The sequence below is a fragment of the Capra hircus genome, chromosome 27 (assembly GCF_001704415.2).
Source record: "Capra hircus breed San Clemente chromosome 27, ASM170441v1, whole genome shotgun sequence".
Taxonomy (NCBI): Eukaryota; Metazoa; Chordata; class Mammalia; order Artiodactyla; family Bovidae; genus Capra; species Capra hircus.
In genome coordinates, this window is record NC_030834.1 from 39,449,913 (window position 1) to 39,468,512 (window position 18,600).

An 18,600-nucleotide genomic window follows, 5' to 3' on the forward strand; every position below is an offset into this window, starting at 1 on the left:
TGTGATTTCTGAAGATACCTGGTCTAGTCTGATGTGAGGTGATTTCCACCAGCTTTAGGAGGCTGAACTTACCTTGTGCTTCTGATTTTTATCTGTATTCTAAGTAACTTATTAACAATTACTAACAATTGTTGGTTGAATACATGCTATTGGAAAGACACTGTGTTTTTATGATTTGCTGTTTACAACTTTACTTGGCAAATGGTGATGGAGAAATAGAGGCTCTGATATTATTTAATTTGGGCTGAAGTTCATTGGATATAAATTTTCTAGCAGGTATCAAATCATTTGCAAACAAATAACTTCTTAAAGTAGAAGAGACACAGATGGAATAAATGTCCAAGGAATCAAACCTATGTTCTTTTAGAACTGATGGAGTAATAACCTTCAATATTTCATGTAGCTACTGATAAAAGAATATTCCTTCATCTTTTAATCTCGTGTAAAAGCACTTTGGAATACTTTTTTTTTTCCAGGATTGGGAAGCATCATAAAATTGATAACCCTTAAAGCAACCTTATTGATTTTCTGTCTGAGATATTTAGACAAAAATAGACTGCCAAATTCACCATGCTGATGAGAGTGGGGGTATCACACATATTTAGACTTTTGGAAAGTGCAATTATAGGAGAAATCAACAAGTGTGGATTTGCTTTTTCTTTTTAAACTTACTTATAGCACAAGAGCACAACCTTCAAAGCAGAGGACTGGGACCATATTATGTTTATATGCCTTGAGAAGGCTCTTCAATAGATGCAGAGTCCCTCACTGCTAGGACAGCAGCCCCATGAAGTTTTACTGTGTAGGACAAGGCAGGCTGAGACTCTGCTTTTGGGTAACTACCTTTTGCCATCACACAATAAAAGGTGAGTAGATGTCAGGCAGGCAAAGACAAAGCTATTTGCTATGTTTGTCTCATACATTTTGTGTTATTTTAGACTTGTTCTATGATGCCAGGGTAAAAAGTTGACAAGTCAATATCCAGTTGACTTGTTTTGACTTGTTTTACTGCAAGGAGATCCAACCAGTCCATCCTAAAGGAGATCAGTCCTGGGTGTTCATTGGAAGGACTGATGCGAAGAGCTGACTCATTTGAAAAGACCCTGATGCTGGGAAAGAGTGAAGGCAGGAGGAGAAGGGGATGACAGAGGATGAGATGGGTGGATGGCATCACCAACTTGATGGACAAGCGTTTGGGTAAACTGCGGGATTTGGTGATGGACAGGAAGCCTGGCGTGCTGAGGTTGATGGGGTCGTAAAGAGTCAATACAACTGAGTGACTGAACTGAACTGACTGTTTTGACAGATGGCGAAATATCTGATTTACTTAATTAGCATGGCAGCAGAATAATGCCCCGTCCAGCAACCCACCCTCCTACCCCTTGCAAAAAAAAAAAAAAAAAAAAAGATATCAAATCCTAATTCCTTCAAGCTGTAAGTATTATATTATTTGGAAAAAGCATTTCTTCAGGTGTGATTAAATTAGTAACTTTGAGATGAGACTAGGCTAGATGGTCCTTGATTAACCAGAGAGATTAACCAGGTCTGGTCTGGAGATTGACCAGATGGTCCCTGAATGCAATTACAAGATCCCATAAGAGAGAAGCAGAGATTTAAAGGTATAGAGGGGAAGGTGATGTGAGGGTGGAAGGGAGAATAGGGCACCCTGACCCTGGGCCCTGGAAGGGTGTGGCCGCACTAGGCAGCAGGGGAAACCGGGGCGGGGTGGGCATGAAGTCTGCCCTCGAGCCCCTGCAGAGTTCAGCTCTTCTGACACCTTGTCTGTGGCTCAGTGGCCCTGATTTAGGACTTCTGACCTCCAGAACTCTGAGAGAATACATTTCTGTTGTTCTGTGTCACTTCATTTGTGGGAGCTTGTGACAGCCGCTACAGGAAACGATCACAGCTAGGATCCTACGCAACCGGTTTAGTATCGGAAATCTTGAAACTGTTGCAAGTTCATATGATAGAATTTGGGCTTCATTTTCTGCTCTGCTATTAACGCCGAGCTCATTTTCTATCTCTAATCTATTTTTCAGGTGAGAAAGTTCAGATTCAGAAAAGCTAAAGAAATTTCCTTACCTTTGTTATAGTCAGATTTTTTTTTTTTTTCTGGGGCAAAAGAGGGCATTTGTTATATTACTAAATGTTCCCCTGTGTACATTTCAGCTTTAAAAATGTTATATTATTTTTCTGACATCATGCTCACTTGCTGGTTCCATATTCCTGTACACAATATTTTAGCTCTGTGAAAGACTGTACAATCCGCAGGAAGCTGGAAATATGACCATTAGAATTAAATTACTCCAGGGGATTGCTCTGATGATTCTTACGAAGGCATAGGACAAATATGCTTTTGGGGTTTTGTCGACACTGATTTTAGAGATGTACCCTCTACATGCATGATGACGCCCACCTTTCTCATAGCCTAAAATTGCAATATGAGTTTTAGTGTCCAAAAGCAATTTTGATTTCTTGCAAAGGTAGGAAAAAAAATATGGAAAATGCTAAAAACTGAAAAAAAAAAAAAAGTAGGACATACAGGAATAAATACCCTCAAGGAACTTGTGTTTCTTACTTAAGATGAAGTATAGTACACAATGAAAGAGCTGGATTGTCATAGCAAATCTTTTAGAACTTTAAATTCTACCATGATTCCCCACTACTGTCTGACATAAAACTTCTAGAAAGGCTATAAAATCAACTTCTATTCCAATAAGACAGAATCATTATATTTTTATAACTCTATGGTTGACAATAAAAGAAGTGATAACAATTTTCAAAAATGTAAGTAGATTTTTTGAGGGGTTTTATTAATGCTGATGGGGGTAGAAGGGGCCCCCAGGAGCCACTTGGAGATCTGTAGGTGGACAGGTATAGAACATATATATTAGCAATTAACAATATGGAAATAGTCCTTATGGAACTTGTATGTTACACAAGATACAATTTAAAGTTGGCTAAGTGTCAGTTTCTTACAAGTATTCTTGACTTGTGGATTGAGTTGTGTACTTATTACATAGTTTCAGTGTACCCAGCCTGATTGCTGTTTTATTGGGGATGTATTTTTAGGTCTTACAAAAATAAGTATGATATTGCCTTTTAATAATGATTTCATATTTGCTCCTAGAAGATTTTAAAGGCCCCATTGAGAACATTTGGGATGATGAGTGTTCACGGATGATAACATAATGCTTTTATTAACAAGCGAACCAAGTGAAGCCACGTTGGAAAAATGTACATTGGTAGCCATACCTGCAGTTCACATTTCTTTCTTATAAGTGACTCATCACTGACCACGTGGGGAAAAATTATATCCTACCATCATATCCCAATGGAATAACTGAATGTAGTTGTATTAAAAATTATTTAAATTTCACTTTTGGTAGACTATTATATTTAGTTTTGACTTTGATACTATCTCAGTGAATTTTGAATTTGTGGAAATGGTCAATTTCTCAGAGCTTAATAAGCTAGCATATATTAGTCTCGATTTTCTAATTCTTCAGCATGAATCAACCTCTAGACCTTTCTAAATATTTATAATTTCCAGTCATTCAATTAATTGATGCTTAAATATTAAATGACTTTGGATGGCCTTTATACATGGTTCATTCATTAAACTGAAGCTAAACTTCTATCCTGAATTTGGGTTATTTTATACTCTATTACACTCCAGCTAAATTTTGCTTACTATACTATATCTTCATCAAATTACATATATCTGCAAAATGGACAGCAGAACAGTTATATAACAATGAATGACGTTAAAAACTGATTAAAGTTCATGAAATCACTACTCATATTTCTGCTTGAGTTGCTTTATGAAGATTATTTAATACAAGAAGAATCTACCTACTAATTCCTCATTCTGAAGTGATACATATATGTATGAACTCATCAAATGATCTCCAGTCTCAGATAATAGACCAGTGTTTAGATGTCCATTTCATATATTGATAGACGCACTATGCCGCTTGCTGCAGTATTATTCCATCTATAATAAGAATACTGCTAGTGGTGAGAAATTATTTGTTAGTTAATCAAACTATATTATAAAATTGTTTTCTCCAGCAGCATTCTTCTCTCAAGAGTGGTACCAAAAAAAAAAAAAACCAAGTAAACATATCAATGAAGATGACCTAAGTTCAAAATATAGATGAAAATAAAAAATTAAAGTCTTCTAAAGTATAATTGAGATGAAATCCTCCTCCTGAGAACTGTAGGGTAAAATAATCTCAGATTCTTGGACTAAATTACTCTTCCCAGAGGCAGAGATGACAGGTTCCTAGAAGAGGAGGAACAGATGACAGCCAAAGTATTTAGATTTGGAAGACTGTTCACTGATAAGACTGAATGAGTGTTTTGGGCCATGGTGAAATAAGCATATCATTAGTCATCTCCAGATGAAGCTTGGATTGCTTAGTTTTATGAGACAATTTGAGTGGGTTGCTTGAAAGTTTCACAATAACTGAAAGGAATTAACTGAGGGCATAATATATCTTTGGGTTTCATGTGAGTGGGCCTTTGGACAGAGAATGTAGTGTAAATTAGTTTCATTGCCTTGCTGATTTGATGGATAGATGAGTATAGAGTCTCATTAATGTATGTGGCTAACAGATGTTACTCAAGCTGCCCATGGCATTGGGCACAGATGGGCTGGATATGTAGCCTGCCAACAAGACAATGCAGTCGGTCTTGGTATCCACAGGGGATTGGTTCCAGGACCCCCGTGAATACCAAAATCCCTGAAAGCTCAAGTCCATTATATACAGTGGTGTATGTGGTGTTTGCATGTAACCTATTCACATCCTCCAGTAGACTTTAAATCATCTCTAGATTACTTACAATATCTAATGCAATGTAAATTCTATGCAGATGGTTGTAAATGCTACATAAATAATTGCTGGTGCACATCAAATTCAAGTTTTGCTTTTTGGAAATTTCTAGCATTTTTGTTTGTTTGTTTTGGAGTATTTTCAATCCCTGGTTGGCTGAATCCATAGATGCAGACCTTGTGGATACAGAGGGCGGCTGTAGATGCGCTCAGCCCCCATGGCTCTATTTTCATTTACTGCTGCTGCTGTAAGTCGCTTCAGTCGTGTCCAACTCTGTGCGACCCCATAGATGGCAGCCCACCAGGCTCCCCCGTCCCTGGGATTCTCCAGGCAAGAACACTGGAGTGGGTTGCCATTTCCTTCTCCAATGAATGAAAGTGAAAAGTGAAAGTGAAGTCACTCAGTCGTCTCCGACTCCTAGCAACCCCATGGACTACAGCCCACCAGGCTCCTCCATCCATGGGGTTTGCCAGGCAAGAGTACTGGAGTGGGTTGCCATTGCCTTCTTCATTTACTAGAGAAGCGCAGTTGGTCAACAAATGCTCGAGTCTATCCAAAATAAAAGTTTGAAGTTCAACCACTGGAAAAAATTAAATTCTACAAATGTTACCTGAGTGCATGCTGAGGGTTAGTCATGGTGTGTGGTATGTTTTCAAGCTCTTTATGTTTTACAGACATATGTGCAAGTAACTATGCATGTGTGTGTGCTAAACTGCTTCAGTCACACGTGACTCTTTGTGACTCCATGGGCTGTAGACCACCAGGCTCCTCTGTCGATGGGGTTCTCCAGGAAAGAATACTGAGATGGGTTGCCATGCCTTCCTCCAGGGGATCTTCCCAACCCAGAGTTGGAACATGCATCTCTTATGTCTCCTGCATTGGCAGGCAAGTTCTTTACCACTTGTACCACCAGGAGTGCAACTCAAAATGCAAGGTTCATCATGAAGACAAGGACAAAAATCCCTTTGGAAAAGGGATTATCTTCAGAGCAGAGTTTATAGAGGAGGACGAATCTGCACAGGGCTTTGAGCAATGGTGGGTTTATGCAGGCAAACGTCCTGATGACATTCTGGGAGAAAGGAGCTGGGTGATTGAATGATGGAGGCAGGAACATTGGGCATGTTCAAATAGGTACCTAGATTGCACAAACCTTTGTGAAAGTCCAGGTTTCTGATGCAGAGGCTCCACCACTCCACTAGAACCCAAATATCTGAGTTTGGACACATGAAGACAGTCAGAGGGACAGTTTGACTTGACCCACATCACTTCTAACCCCAGCATCACAGCTCAGAGTCGTAGCTTCTCACCTGTGGTTTTTCCCTCAAGGGAAAGGGAGAGCATGGGAGTGGACGGCCAGCTTGCGCAGGTAGGCGGGGTGCTGATTGAGGTGCCCGTGTCTCTCTCACCCCATGCAGAGCCCTGACTCAGGGGTGGGAGGGAAGAGTCTGAGAGAGCAGCAGATGGGACTCTCAGAGGATGTTAAAGGGACTTGGATGCTGTTATTCTGTTTTAAACTCCAACAGGAAGCCCTGAGATGCCCCTGGGATGCCTTGCCCGTGGATTTTCCCCAACTGGTCCATGTACACCCGCAACATTGCATGGACCTGGCCCACTCCTGACCCTGTGAGCTCTCTGTGTGTGCTCTTGATGGTGACAGAAACCATGAGCTCTGACAGGTGACTGCTGAGTATGTGCAGAAAGCCAGCAGGCCAGGGAGAGGCCACAGACTTCAGCTTCACCTCCACCCTTGAGGGAACAAATGGCAGAATCCTGGGAGAGCACAGAATTCTGCCGAAAGAGAGCGCGAACTGCGTGGGGCAGAAATAGCCTTAGTTGTTCTAAGACACACAGATGGCCTTCAGGTACATGGTAAGATGCTCAGTGTCACTCAGCATTAGGGAAATGCAAGTCAAAACCGTGAGACATGGCCTCACACCTGTCGGAATGGCTGTCATCAAAAAGACCACAAATCACAAGTGTTGGCAAGGAAACAGAGAAAAGGAAACTGTTGTGCACTGTTGGTGGGAATGTAAATTGATGCAGCTGCCATGGAAAAAGAGTACGGAGAGCGCTCCAGAAGCTAAAAATAGAACTATCATATGATCCAATTCCACTTCTAGGTATGCATTCAAAGGAAATGGAGTCGCTGTCATCTACACTCCGATGTTCACAGCAGCATTATTCTCAATAGTGAAGACTGCTGAAGGCAATGGCACCCCACTCCAGTACTCTTGCCTGGAAAATCCCATGGACGGAAGAGCCTGGTAGGCTGCAGTCCATGGGGTCGCTAAGTCGGGCATGACTGAGCAACTTCACTTTCACTTTTCACTTTCATGCATTGGAGAAGGAAATGGCAACCCACTCTGGTGTTCTTGCCTGGTGAATCCCATGGGTGGAGGAGCCTGGTGGGCTGCCGTCTATGGGGTCACACAGAGTCAGACACGACGGAAGCGAATTCACAGCAGCAGCAGCATCTGACCACCTGAGAGCCTGACTGTGGATGGACAGATGAAGAACATGTGGTCTACACACACAGTGGCATACTGTGCGATCACGAGAAAGAAGGACATCCTGCTGTTTGTCACTGTACATATAGACTTTGAGGGCGTTATGCTCACTGAAGTGGTTCAGACAGAGAAAGGCAAATACCACGTGGCATCACTTACACACAGACGCTGAAGAGTCAAAGTGATAGAAACAGGGAGCAGAACGGTGGCTGCCACGGGCTGAGCAGGGGGCATGGAGAGATGCTTGCTCCAAGAGTATAAGCTTCCAGGTATGAGATGCATAAGGTTTGGAGATCTAACAGGCAGCATGGCGACTAGTTGACAACACTGGATTATACACTTGAAAGTGCCAAGAGGGTAGATCTTAAGTGTTCCCACCACAAAAAAGAAATGGTAATTATGTGAGGAGATGGAGGTGCTGACTTGCACTGATGTGATAATCACTTCAAAATATAGACATGTATCAATTCATCACTTTGTATCTCTTAAATGCACATGTTATATGTCAATTATATCTCAAGAAAGCTGGAAGATAAATCCATAATTCTTCCATTATTTTTATATCACCTCTGTGTTCCATGACAAGATCAAGGATGGAATCAAATCCATTTGTTACCACATGGTTTGAACCTCAGAATTACAAAATAAATGTTTCTTAATAATCAACCATGGAGAGCTAGATCAGATATTAAGTGTTTTAGTAGCGGAATACACTGATATTCCAATCCTCAAGTGAGTGTATGGCCAAGTGTAAATGTAAGATTATTTTATAGCAGTTTTACAGCCAGAGATATTTTATTCAATCATTTTCATTGACCTTGGAATTGAAGATTCTGTACTAAGTTGTCATACGAAGGTTATTGTCGCTATGTGAGTTGGAAGAATGGTGTGAAAAGAAGAAAAAGAATTAGTTGAAGAGTAGGATGCATTATTTTATAATATCCACATTATAGCAGGTTTATAATTTGAATGTAAAATCAGTGCTAGATGTCCTTGTAGGCTGTTTACTCATATTTTAAGGGAGAAAGTACAATTCTCGAATGTGTCATGAGATGACATTAACTTTCCCACCCAACAGCCTTTGTTGATTGAATAGTCCTGAATGTTCAGGTGCAACCTCTTGAAAATGAAGCAGAAGTGAAGATCGAAACATAATAGTCTCATTGTCGGTGGATAAATTAAAGAAAAATAAGCTTGTTTTTCTAGGTAACATGTAACTTTGAAAATTTCTGATGCAATATTATAATGCCCAGAATGTTAAAATGGTGGACATATTAAGAATTTTAAGAACTGTCTTGTTCTCACATCTGGCCAGTAAAAGAAAATTTTACTATAAAAACTTGACAGAAAAAAATATAGTACTTTCTCCTATTAATGGTAGTGTGAACTCAAAACTGTTCTTTGCAATTTCCCCCAAATTTAAATGGTTGATAGTATTTTCTATCTCATATTTATTTCATTAAGATATTAGTTGGAAATGTTCTTTCAAAATTTCTCTTGAATGTATCCTTTTCTCTCCATACTTATTTTCACTATTTAAGCTGTGCTGCAATGGTGAAAGTTTCACCATTTCTTTAAAAGCTTGGTTTTAGTAGCCTCCTCCAAGTTCTTCCATTTCCAATGTGTTCTAGGAAATTCTTGACCTAGTTCAAACTTCTGTAACAAAAATACTATAGACTGCTGTCTTATAATCAATAAATGTTCATTTTCCCCGTTTCTGGTGGCTGAAAGTCCAAGGTCAAGGTGCAGGTGTATGTGGTGTCTAGCAAGCGCCCACTCCCCCACCCCCCCACCCCCCACCAGCTTCACAGACAGTGTTTTCTCACAGAACAGAAGGGAGCTGAAGGAGGAGAGCTCCATTCTTATGACCTAATCATCTTCCCATCATGGCCTCCCCAGTACCATCACATAGGGGATTAGGTTTGACATGCAAATTTTGGGAGAACATAAAACATTTACTCTTATACCAGTTTTGCTGGGCTACTGTTTTCCAGCATTGCATATGTCACATTCCTCCTCTGGAATCTTCTATTGCTCCCCATTTTTGGTTCTGTCTCATCTAGTAATTAATTGTTTCTCCACGTTTTTATGGGCTTCCCTGGTGGCTCAGCGTGAGGAACCCACTTGCCAACTCAGGAGACAAGGGTTTGATCCCTGGGTTGGGAAGATCCCCTGGAGTAGGAAATAGAAACCTATTCCAGTATTCTTGCCTGGGAAATCCCATGGACAGAGGAACCTGGGGGCTATAATCCATGGGGTCGCAGAAGAGTCAGATACGACTGAGCAACTAAGCAACAACAGCAACACATTTTTATGCTCCACAATCCAGTTCCACCCCATCCATCTAATGTAATCCTTAGCATTCCTCAGATTTATTCTCATTCACCATGGCAACCCCTGTTGCAAACGTTGTGCCCCCATGTCCGCCCCTCTCTGTGCTGGGTCTGAGCTCTCTTTCCTGTGCAAATCATGCTGTTGGCTGCATTCCCTTTGTCCTCTGGATACGCCCACCTGTCTAGAACTGTTCTGTCCTTCAAAGCCATCTTGTTGCAAGATTGGTCCTGATCCACAAAACACAATCTGCTCTCTGCAGTTCTCTCTTGCTACGGTACTGATGCCAAGGACCCTGTCACACGGCAAGTACAGACTCCAAGCTCCTGGTGACCTTTAAGGATTGAAGGGTCACAGCTGAAGTTCAGTTTTCTTGCCCACCGCAGGACTTTTACGACATCAGGATGAACTGCCTATTATCTTATCTGCAAGAGAGCCTCACAGCTTTGAGTGATGAACTATCTGGGAGTGATAGCTGAGTTCTGAGATTCATGGCGATTGCAATACTCGCAGAATTTCCAGACACAGCTTCACTTTTTCATTTGGTGAAGATGCAGTGAATGAGCTTTACGTGAGATATAAATTTTAAAAATGCAGTGAGCCTTAGGCTTGGAAATATTATAATTTTTAAATGAAAAGTATTGCATTTTGCTGAATATCAAATAAATCTTTGGTAATATATACATATAGGGTTTCCTCGGTGAACCCACCTGCCAATGCAGGAGACGCAGGTTTGATCCGTGGGTCAGGAAGATTCCTCTGGAGAAGGAAATGGCAACTCACTCCAGTATTCTTGCCTGGGAAATCCCATGGACAGAGGAGCCTGGAGGGCTACAGTCCATAGGGCTTATGAAAGAGTCAGACATGACTTAGTGATTAACAACAGCAACAATATATACATATAGAGAAATAATAATCGAAGAGGAAATTTATGTTCTTTACAATTTTTAAAATTTTTATTTTTATTGAAGTATAGTTGCTCTATAATATATATGCAACAGATATTCAATATAGTGATTCACAATTTTTAAAGGTGTACTCCATTTATAGTTATTATAAAGTATTGGCTGTATTTCCTGTGTTGTAAATATATCCTTCTGGCTTATTTTATGCCTAATTGTTTGTACCTCTAACTCCCCTACCCCATCTTCCCCATCACCCCTCCTTCCCTCTTCCCACTGGAAACCCCTGGTTTGTTCTGTATGTCTGTGAGTCTGCAGCTTTTTTGTTACATTCACTGTTGTATTTTTTGGAGGAATTTATATTCTTGAGAATATAAATGTTATTTTGGGGGCTTGGCCAAAAGTTGATCGTGGGATTAATGATTTCTGCAAAACAAATAACTATGAGTTATAATTATTCAAAGGAAAAATGAAAACTGAAAATTTGTCAACTCCTAATATATATTTTTTAAATGAATCAGCTTCTTTTCCTTGTGTCCTATATATTTGTATGTTATTTTAGAAATAACATGTGTTTCTCCTGAACATTTTTAAGTTGCCAGAAATTAGGGGTAATTGGGTTCTCCTGTGAGATACAGTAAAGAACAGTTTTTATATAAAAGGAGAGTTAGAGGTAGAGTGAGCTTTCTGTGGGTCACAAAACTGAAAGGCAATATCAGGCTTCCTTTTTAGCAAATCATATTTCAGTTCCTAATGATACTGTCTTCAGCTTTTCCTAAAATTCCCTTCCCTTGACATGAACAGAAACAGAAGCTAAGGCTTCTTAAGTTTTAAGTTTTAAGGCAATGAAGTCACCTTCCATTTCCAGTGGGAGACTACTGGATTAACAAGAATCGTAGAGCTGCTGATTCACTTTACGGGGACTCAGGTCACCGACTCTGACTTGTCCTCCTTTTGAGGTTTGATGTGCAGAAAAGGAGAAGTCTCTTGTTACAGTTTGAACTGATGATCCCACACATGACTCCCTCCCACCAGTCTCTTCTTTGAGTTTACAGTTTTCTTCCTTGTACCTTAAAAATAGGCTTTTACTTTTTTTTTTTTTTTTGATTGAAGAAATGGTCCTCATCAGCAATTCATTTTGCATCCATTGGCGTGACAGATGCGCTGTATATAGCCGTGTGCCTGCTCAGGAGCGCTTCTCGCCAGGCGGTTCTCCAGGCCTGGATCCCAACCAGCGTCAGAAGCATCGTATATGGATCAGCACAGAAGTGGGATGCAGAAGCTGACAGGTCCTACTCGGAAAGGCGATTTCTTATGCATGTGGTGGGGGTGTTGGCAGGGCGCTGGTCAAGGATCACTGTGGGTTCTGTGGGAATACTTGAAAGCTTCTCAAGTGTAGGTTTTTTTTTTTTTTCTTTCAGATGAACCAAATAACAGGTTGCAGGGGTTTGTGAGAGCTACCTTCTCAACGTTTAGTGCGGCCGTGTGGAGAAAATGGGTATGGGTTCCTGAACTGCTCAGAATGACAAATGAGACTGATGTGTATTCTATTTGGAATTATCATTTTAAAAATGAGTCGTTGGGTCACAAAACGACAGACCTCCACTTATCGGATGGAGTTGGTGGCTTTGAGTTCCTGGAGCTTGACTGTTTTCTATGCACTGGTAATCTAAGGGCACAGGAAGTGTGTCAGGAGTCAGAAGACCTGGGCTTGTGTTCAGCTGTTTAACTAGGAGCAACTTAGTCCTTTGGATCATTTTTACTACCCATAGGCTTGTTGAGAAGATTAAATTAGATGATTAACAAGATTGGAGTGTCTTAAATGTTCAAGGCATCAAGAGCTGAGAAAGCCAAAGGCAAGAACATTTACAGCAAAGTTCTAGTTTCTTAACGTATTAATGTATGAAAACTTTCCTTTCCTACTTGGTAGATTGTCATCTTTTCATTTGGATTAAAAAGTACATCTTGTAAAACTAAATATTGTCTTCCTTTCTCCTCTTGCTTTTAATGCTCCTTCCTTCTTTCTCTTTTTAATTTTTTTTTTTTTTTTGGTGAGCAGTGTATGTGAAAGCATTTCTGTCCTCATAAGAAGACATTAATTCTAAAGGATATGGGATAAATTATTCTTACATTTTGATTATGTTATTTATGACTTCATTTCATTTCACTTAATTTTTAATATTAACATATTCTAAATTATATGGACAATAATACAACAAATGTCTGATCTATATTTTTAACACATTTTTTGGAGTATGTTTGCTTTAGCTGCCTTTATTGAAAGATGTAAAATATTCGAGAGATAGTCGACATCACAGACCCACATCTCATCCTGTTTTTCCTGTGGACCTTCTCTGTTAAAGGGATTCTGCATCCTTTCTATGCAAGGTTCTGGACTTTAGTAACAAAGGAATGTCTCTGTATCCAAAAGAAACTATTTTTCTCTATTTTGAAATAGTGTTCTTGCCTGGAGAATCTCAGGGAGCCTGGTGGGCTGCCATTTATGGGGTCACACAGAGTCGGACATGACTGAAGTGACTTAGCAGCAGCAGCAGCAGCAGCATACACATTCATTCATTCTGTGTTTGTGTGCTAAGTCACTTCAGTCATGTCCAACTCTTGACACAATGGACTGTAGCCTGCCAGGCTCCTCTATCCGTAGAATTCTCCAGGCAAGAATATTGGAATATACTCATTTTCACTATATTGATTCTTCCAATCCACGAACATGGTATATTTCTCTATCTATTTGTGTCATCTTTGATTTCTTTCAACAGTGTTTTGTAGTTTTCTATATATACATCTTTTGTTTCTTTAGGTAAATTTATTCCTAAGTATTTTATTCTTTTCGATGCAGTTGTGAATGGGATTGTTTCCTGAATATCTCTTTCTCTTTTTCATTGTTAGTGTATAGGAATGTAAGGGATTTCTGTGCATCAATTTTATATCCTGCAACTTTACTATATTCACTGATACTACCCAAAGCAATCTATGGATTCAACACAATCACTATCAAGCTACCAACAGTCTTTTTCACAGAACTAGAATAAATAGTTTCACAATTTGTTTGGAAAAACAAAAAATCCTTGAATAGCCAAAGCACTCTTGAGGAAAAAGAATGGAACTGAGGAATCAACCTTCCTGACCTCCAGACTATACTACAAAGCTACAGTCATCAAGACAGTGTGGTACTGGCTCAAAGACAGAAATGTAGATTAATGGAAGAAAATAGAAAGCACAGAGATAAATCCACATAGCTATGGACACCTTGTCTTTGACAAAGGAGGCAAAAATATGCAATGGAAGAAAGACAAGCTCTTTAACAACTGGGGAACACTTTCTAACACCATACACAAAAATAAACTCAAAATGGATTAAAGATCTAAATATAAGACCAGAAACTATAGACCTCTTAGAGGAAAGCATAGGCAGAACACTCTGTGATATAAATCACAGCAAGATCCTCTATGATCCACTTCCCAGAGTAATGGGAATGAAAACAAAAATAAACAAATGAGACCTAATTAAACTTAAAAGCTTTGCACAAGGAAGAAAACTATAAGCAAGGTGAAAAGGCAGCCTTCAGAATGGAAGAAAATAATAGCAAATGAAACAACTGACAAAGAATTAATCTCCAGAATATACAAGCAGTTCATGCAGTTCAATACCAGAAAAATAAATGACCCAATCAAAAAGTGGGCCAAAGAATTAAACAGACATTTCTCCTAAGAAGACATACAGATGGCTAATAAACACATGGAAAGATGCTCAACATCACTCATTATCAGAGAAATGCAAATCAAAACCACAGTGAGGTACCATCTCATACCAATCAGAATGAAAGTGAAAGTGAATTTGCTCAGTCGCTCCGACTCTTTGTGACCCCATAGATTGTAGCCCGCCAGGCTCCTCTGTCCATGGGGTTCTCCAGGCAAGAATACTGGAGTGGGTTGCCATTTCCTTCTCCAGGGGATTTTTCTGACCCAGGGCTGCTATCAAAAAGTGCGCAAACAGTGAATGCTGGAGAGGGTGTGGAGAAAAGGAAACCCTCTTACGCTGTTGGTGGGAATGCAAACTAGTACAGCCACTATGGAGAACAGTGTGGAGATTCCTTAAAAAACTGGAAATAGAACTGCCATAGGACCCAGAAAACCCACTTCTGGGCATACACATGGAGGAAACCAGAATTGAAAGAGACACGTGTACCCCAATATTCATTGCAGCACTGTTTACAATAGCCAGGACATGGAAGCAACCTAGATGTCCATCGGCAGATGAATGGATAAGAAAGCTGGGGTACATATACACAATGGAGTATTCAGTTCAGTTCAATCGCTCAGTCATGTCCGACTCTTTGCAACCCCATGAATCACAGCATGCCAGGCCTCCCTGTCCATCATCATCTCCCGGAGTTCACTCAAACTCACATCCATCGAGTCAGTGATGCCATCCAGCCATCTCATCCTCTGTCGTCCCCTTCTCCTCCTGCCCCCAATCCCTCCCAGCATCAGAGTCTTTTCCAATGAGTCAACTCTTCGCATGAGGTGGCCAAAGTACTGGAGTTTCAGCTTTAGCATCAGTCCTTCCACAGAACACCCAGGACTGATCTCCTTTAGAATGGACTGCTTGGATCTCCTTACAGTCCAAAGGACTCTCAAGAATCTTCTCCAACACCACAGTTCAAAAGCATCAATTCTTCGGCGCTCAGCTTTCTTCACAGTCCAACTCTCACATCCATACATGACCACTGGAAAAACCATAGCTTTGACTAGATGGACCTTTGTTGGCAAAGTAATGTCTCTGCTTTCTAATATGCTATCTAGGTTGGTCATAACTTTCCTTTTAAACAATAGAGTATTACTCAGCAATAAAAAATGACACATTTGAGTCAGTTCTAATGAGGTGGATGAAACTGGAGCCTATGATACAGAGTGAAGTAAGTCAGAAGTAGAAACACAATACAGTATGTTAATACATATATATATATAGAATTTAGAAAGAAAATAATAATGATGCTATATGCAAGACAGCAAAAGAGACACAGATATAAAGAGCAGACTTTTGGACTATATGGGAGAAGGTGAGGGTAGGATGATTTGGGAGAATAGCATTGAAACCTGTATATTACCAGATGTTAAATAGATGACTGGTGCAAGTTCAATTCATGAAGCAGGACACTCAAAGCTGGTGCCCTGGGACAACCCAGAGGGATGGGGTGGGAAGGGGTGTTCAGGATGGGAGGGACACATGTGCACTGCTGGCTGATTCATGTCTATGTATTGCAAAAACCACCACAATACTGTAAAGTAATTAGCCTCCAATTAAAATAAATAAATTACTTTAAAAAAAGATGTTGGAGTGGGTTGCCGTGCCCTTCTCCAGGGGACCTTCCCAACACAGGGATCGACCCTGCATCTCTCATGTCCTGCATTGGCAGGTGGGTTCTTTACCACTAGCTCCATCTGGGAAGTCCTCATGCTGTGTTTACCATTCTCCAATTTGCTTTTTCTTTACCAATGTTAGACTTGTTAAAACATATGCATCTAGTTTGTTAGTATTTACTATCACATATCATTTAATATTATGAACATTCCAGAATTTATCTATTAGTTATTGATGGACTTTGTAAGGTTTCTTTGTAAGTTTCTGTAACTCTTAATGTATCTACAGGAATTTCTCTTGTATGTATGTATGTGAGCTAGCTTCTTTGGATTCTGTGCCTTGCAGTGGAATTGGCTGGGCTGTAGTGGGATTACATGTGCACATGAACTAGCTATTTCCACCTCCGCGTTAAAATGCCTGCAGCAACTCCCAGCCCTGCGGACAGGCCGTGTGTTTACACTCCCTTAAATTTACTCAGTTTTGAAATGTGTGTCAAACTTTTCACTGTGGTTTACTGTGCATTTCCTTAATTACTCATAATTTGATAGTAATTTGACCATGTTTCTATTGGCTATTTAGATTTCATCCTTTGTTCATTTTTTAAATTGTGTTCTTTGTTTAAAAATACTTGTAGGAATTTTAATGTTCTCCATACTAATCTTTTTTGTCAGTCATGTACATTATAAATATCTTCTCTCTGCTTTACATTGTTTTGATTATGACATTGATATGTTTACATATATTTTATAACAGATTCCTTTTTCCTTTTAATGTAGGTAGATTCTTCTTTTATGATTTGCTGTTTTGCATTTGTGTCTTGTTTAAGTGTTCCAGTTCTACCTAAATGTCATAAATATATATTTTCTTATATTCTGTTTTGGAGGGTGTCATAGATATTTAGGTCTTAATAATATAGGTGTCATGTGTATGGTATAAAAAGAAAATCTGTATTAGAAAATACAGTGGTAGCTACTTTAACAAATAAACTCCCAAATCTCAGTGGTCTAACCCAATAAAAGTTTACTTCTTTCAGCTAGGGCTTTGCTGGTGGCTCAGTGGTAAAGAATCCATGTGCAATATTGGAGGCCTGGGTTCAATCCCTGGGTTGGGAAGATATGGAGAAGGGAATGGCTACCCACTCAAGTATTCTTGCCTTGAAAATTCCATAGAGCCTGGAGGGCTACAATCCATGGGGTCACAAAGAGCCAGACATGATTGAGCGACTTACTCTCTTTCAGCTAAGTCCAAAACGGGTGTTTCTGATAGTCAGGAGTCCCTCCTCTAAGACTTGCCTCAGAAACCTGGGCTCCTTCCACACTGTGAAGTGAGTGAAAGTCACTCATTTGTGTCCAGCTCTTTGAGACCCCATGAAAACTGTAGCCTACCAGGCTCCTCTGTCCATGGAATTCTCCAGGCAAGAATACAGTGGCTCTGCTATTTGACAGTGGGCTTCAAGGCTGCCAGAGGAGTGGGGAAACCACAGTGATAGCCCAGAAATCTTCTGTGGATCAGGCCTGGGGGTGTGTTGATCCTGTCCACCTTCCATCAGCCAGAGCTCAGGTACAAGGTCATATCTAAATTCAAGAGGGGCTAAGAAAGGCCATTTAGCCATGTGCCCATGAAGAAGAGAAATCCCTCCCCCCTGCAATGATAGGCAAATGCTCCACCACCACTTTTTAAAATAACCTCACTTAATTATAATAGCACCTCTATTATATATGACATTCCTATCTGTATGTGGGGTTACTTTTTGACTTTTGGTTCATTTGTCTGTTTGCCTGTTCTTAAACTTTGAAGTGAAGTCACTTAGTCATGTCTGACTCTTCGCTACCCCATGGGCTGTAGCCTATCAGGCTCCTCTGTCCATGGGATTTTCTAGGCAATTGTCCTGGAGTGGATTGCTATTTCCTGCTCCAGGGGATCTTCCCAACCCAGGGTTCGAACCCGGGTCTCCCGCATTGTAGACAGACACTTTGCAGTCTGAGCCACCGGGGAAGTCTGTTCTTATTAATAAAAGTTTATGATTAGTTTTGACAGCTAAAAGAATAAGTCTCAGTTTACTTTTATTCAGAGTGCATGTGTTGCATACCTAGAGAATTACAAAAATGTGAATTCCAAAGTGGTAATAATATACTTGTCTTTGTGGGTTTTTTTTTTTTTTTTTTGAGTCTTTGCATGATCTGTATACATTTTTTTTTTTTTTGCACTATCTGTTTCACATGTCTTTGACAGTTGTTTCAGAGTCTTCCCCAGGCTGGAAGTGTTTCACCTGTAGGATGAATTTCCTCTGAATCTGATAGCCAACAACTAGACCACTATTTGTTCAGTTTCAAAAGGTGTCAAAGTCACCTCTAGTAACACTTTGTTATTATCTTTAAAAGTAAATGGAACATCTTAAAACCCTAGGAAGGCATCACTTTTAGACAGTTCAGAGGCCCTGGCTTCTTAGACTCCTTAATAATAAGTAGATTAACAGCAAGGGCAAAACAAAGATTATGCCATGTCTTAAAATAGACATGATTACAGATACATTGGCAGGGATTTGCAGTGAGGCGTTTAAATACAAAAATCTTAATCTTTCCTAATTTATTTCCTTTGAATGTGAGAATAGATAAGGAAAACACTCTCCTAAAGAAGAGT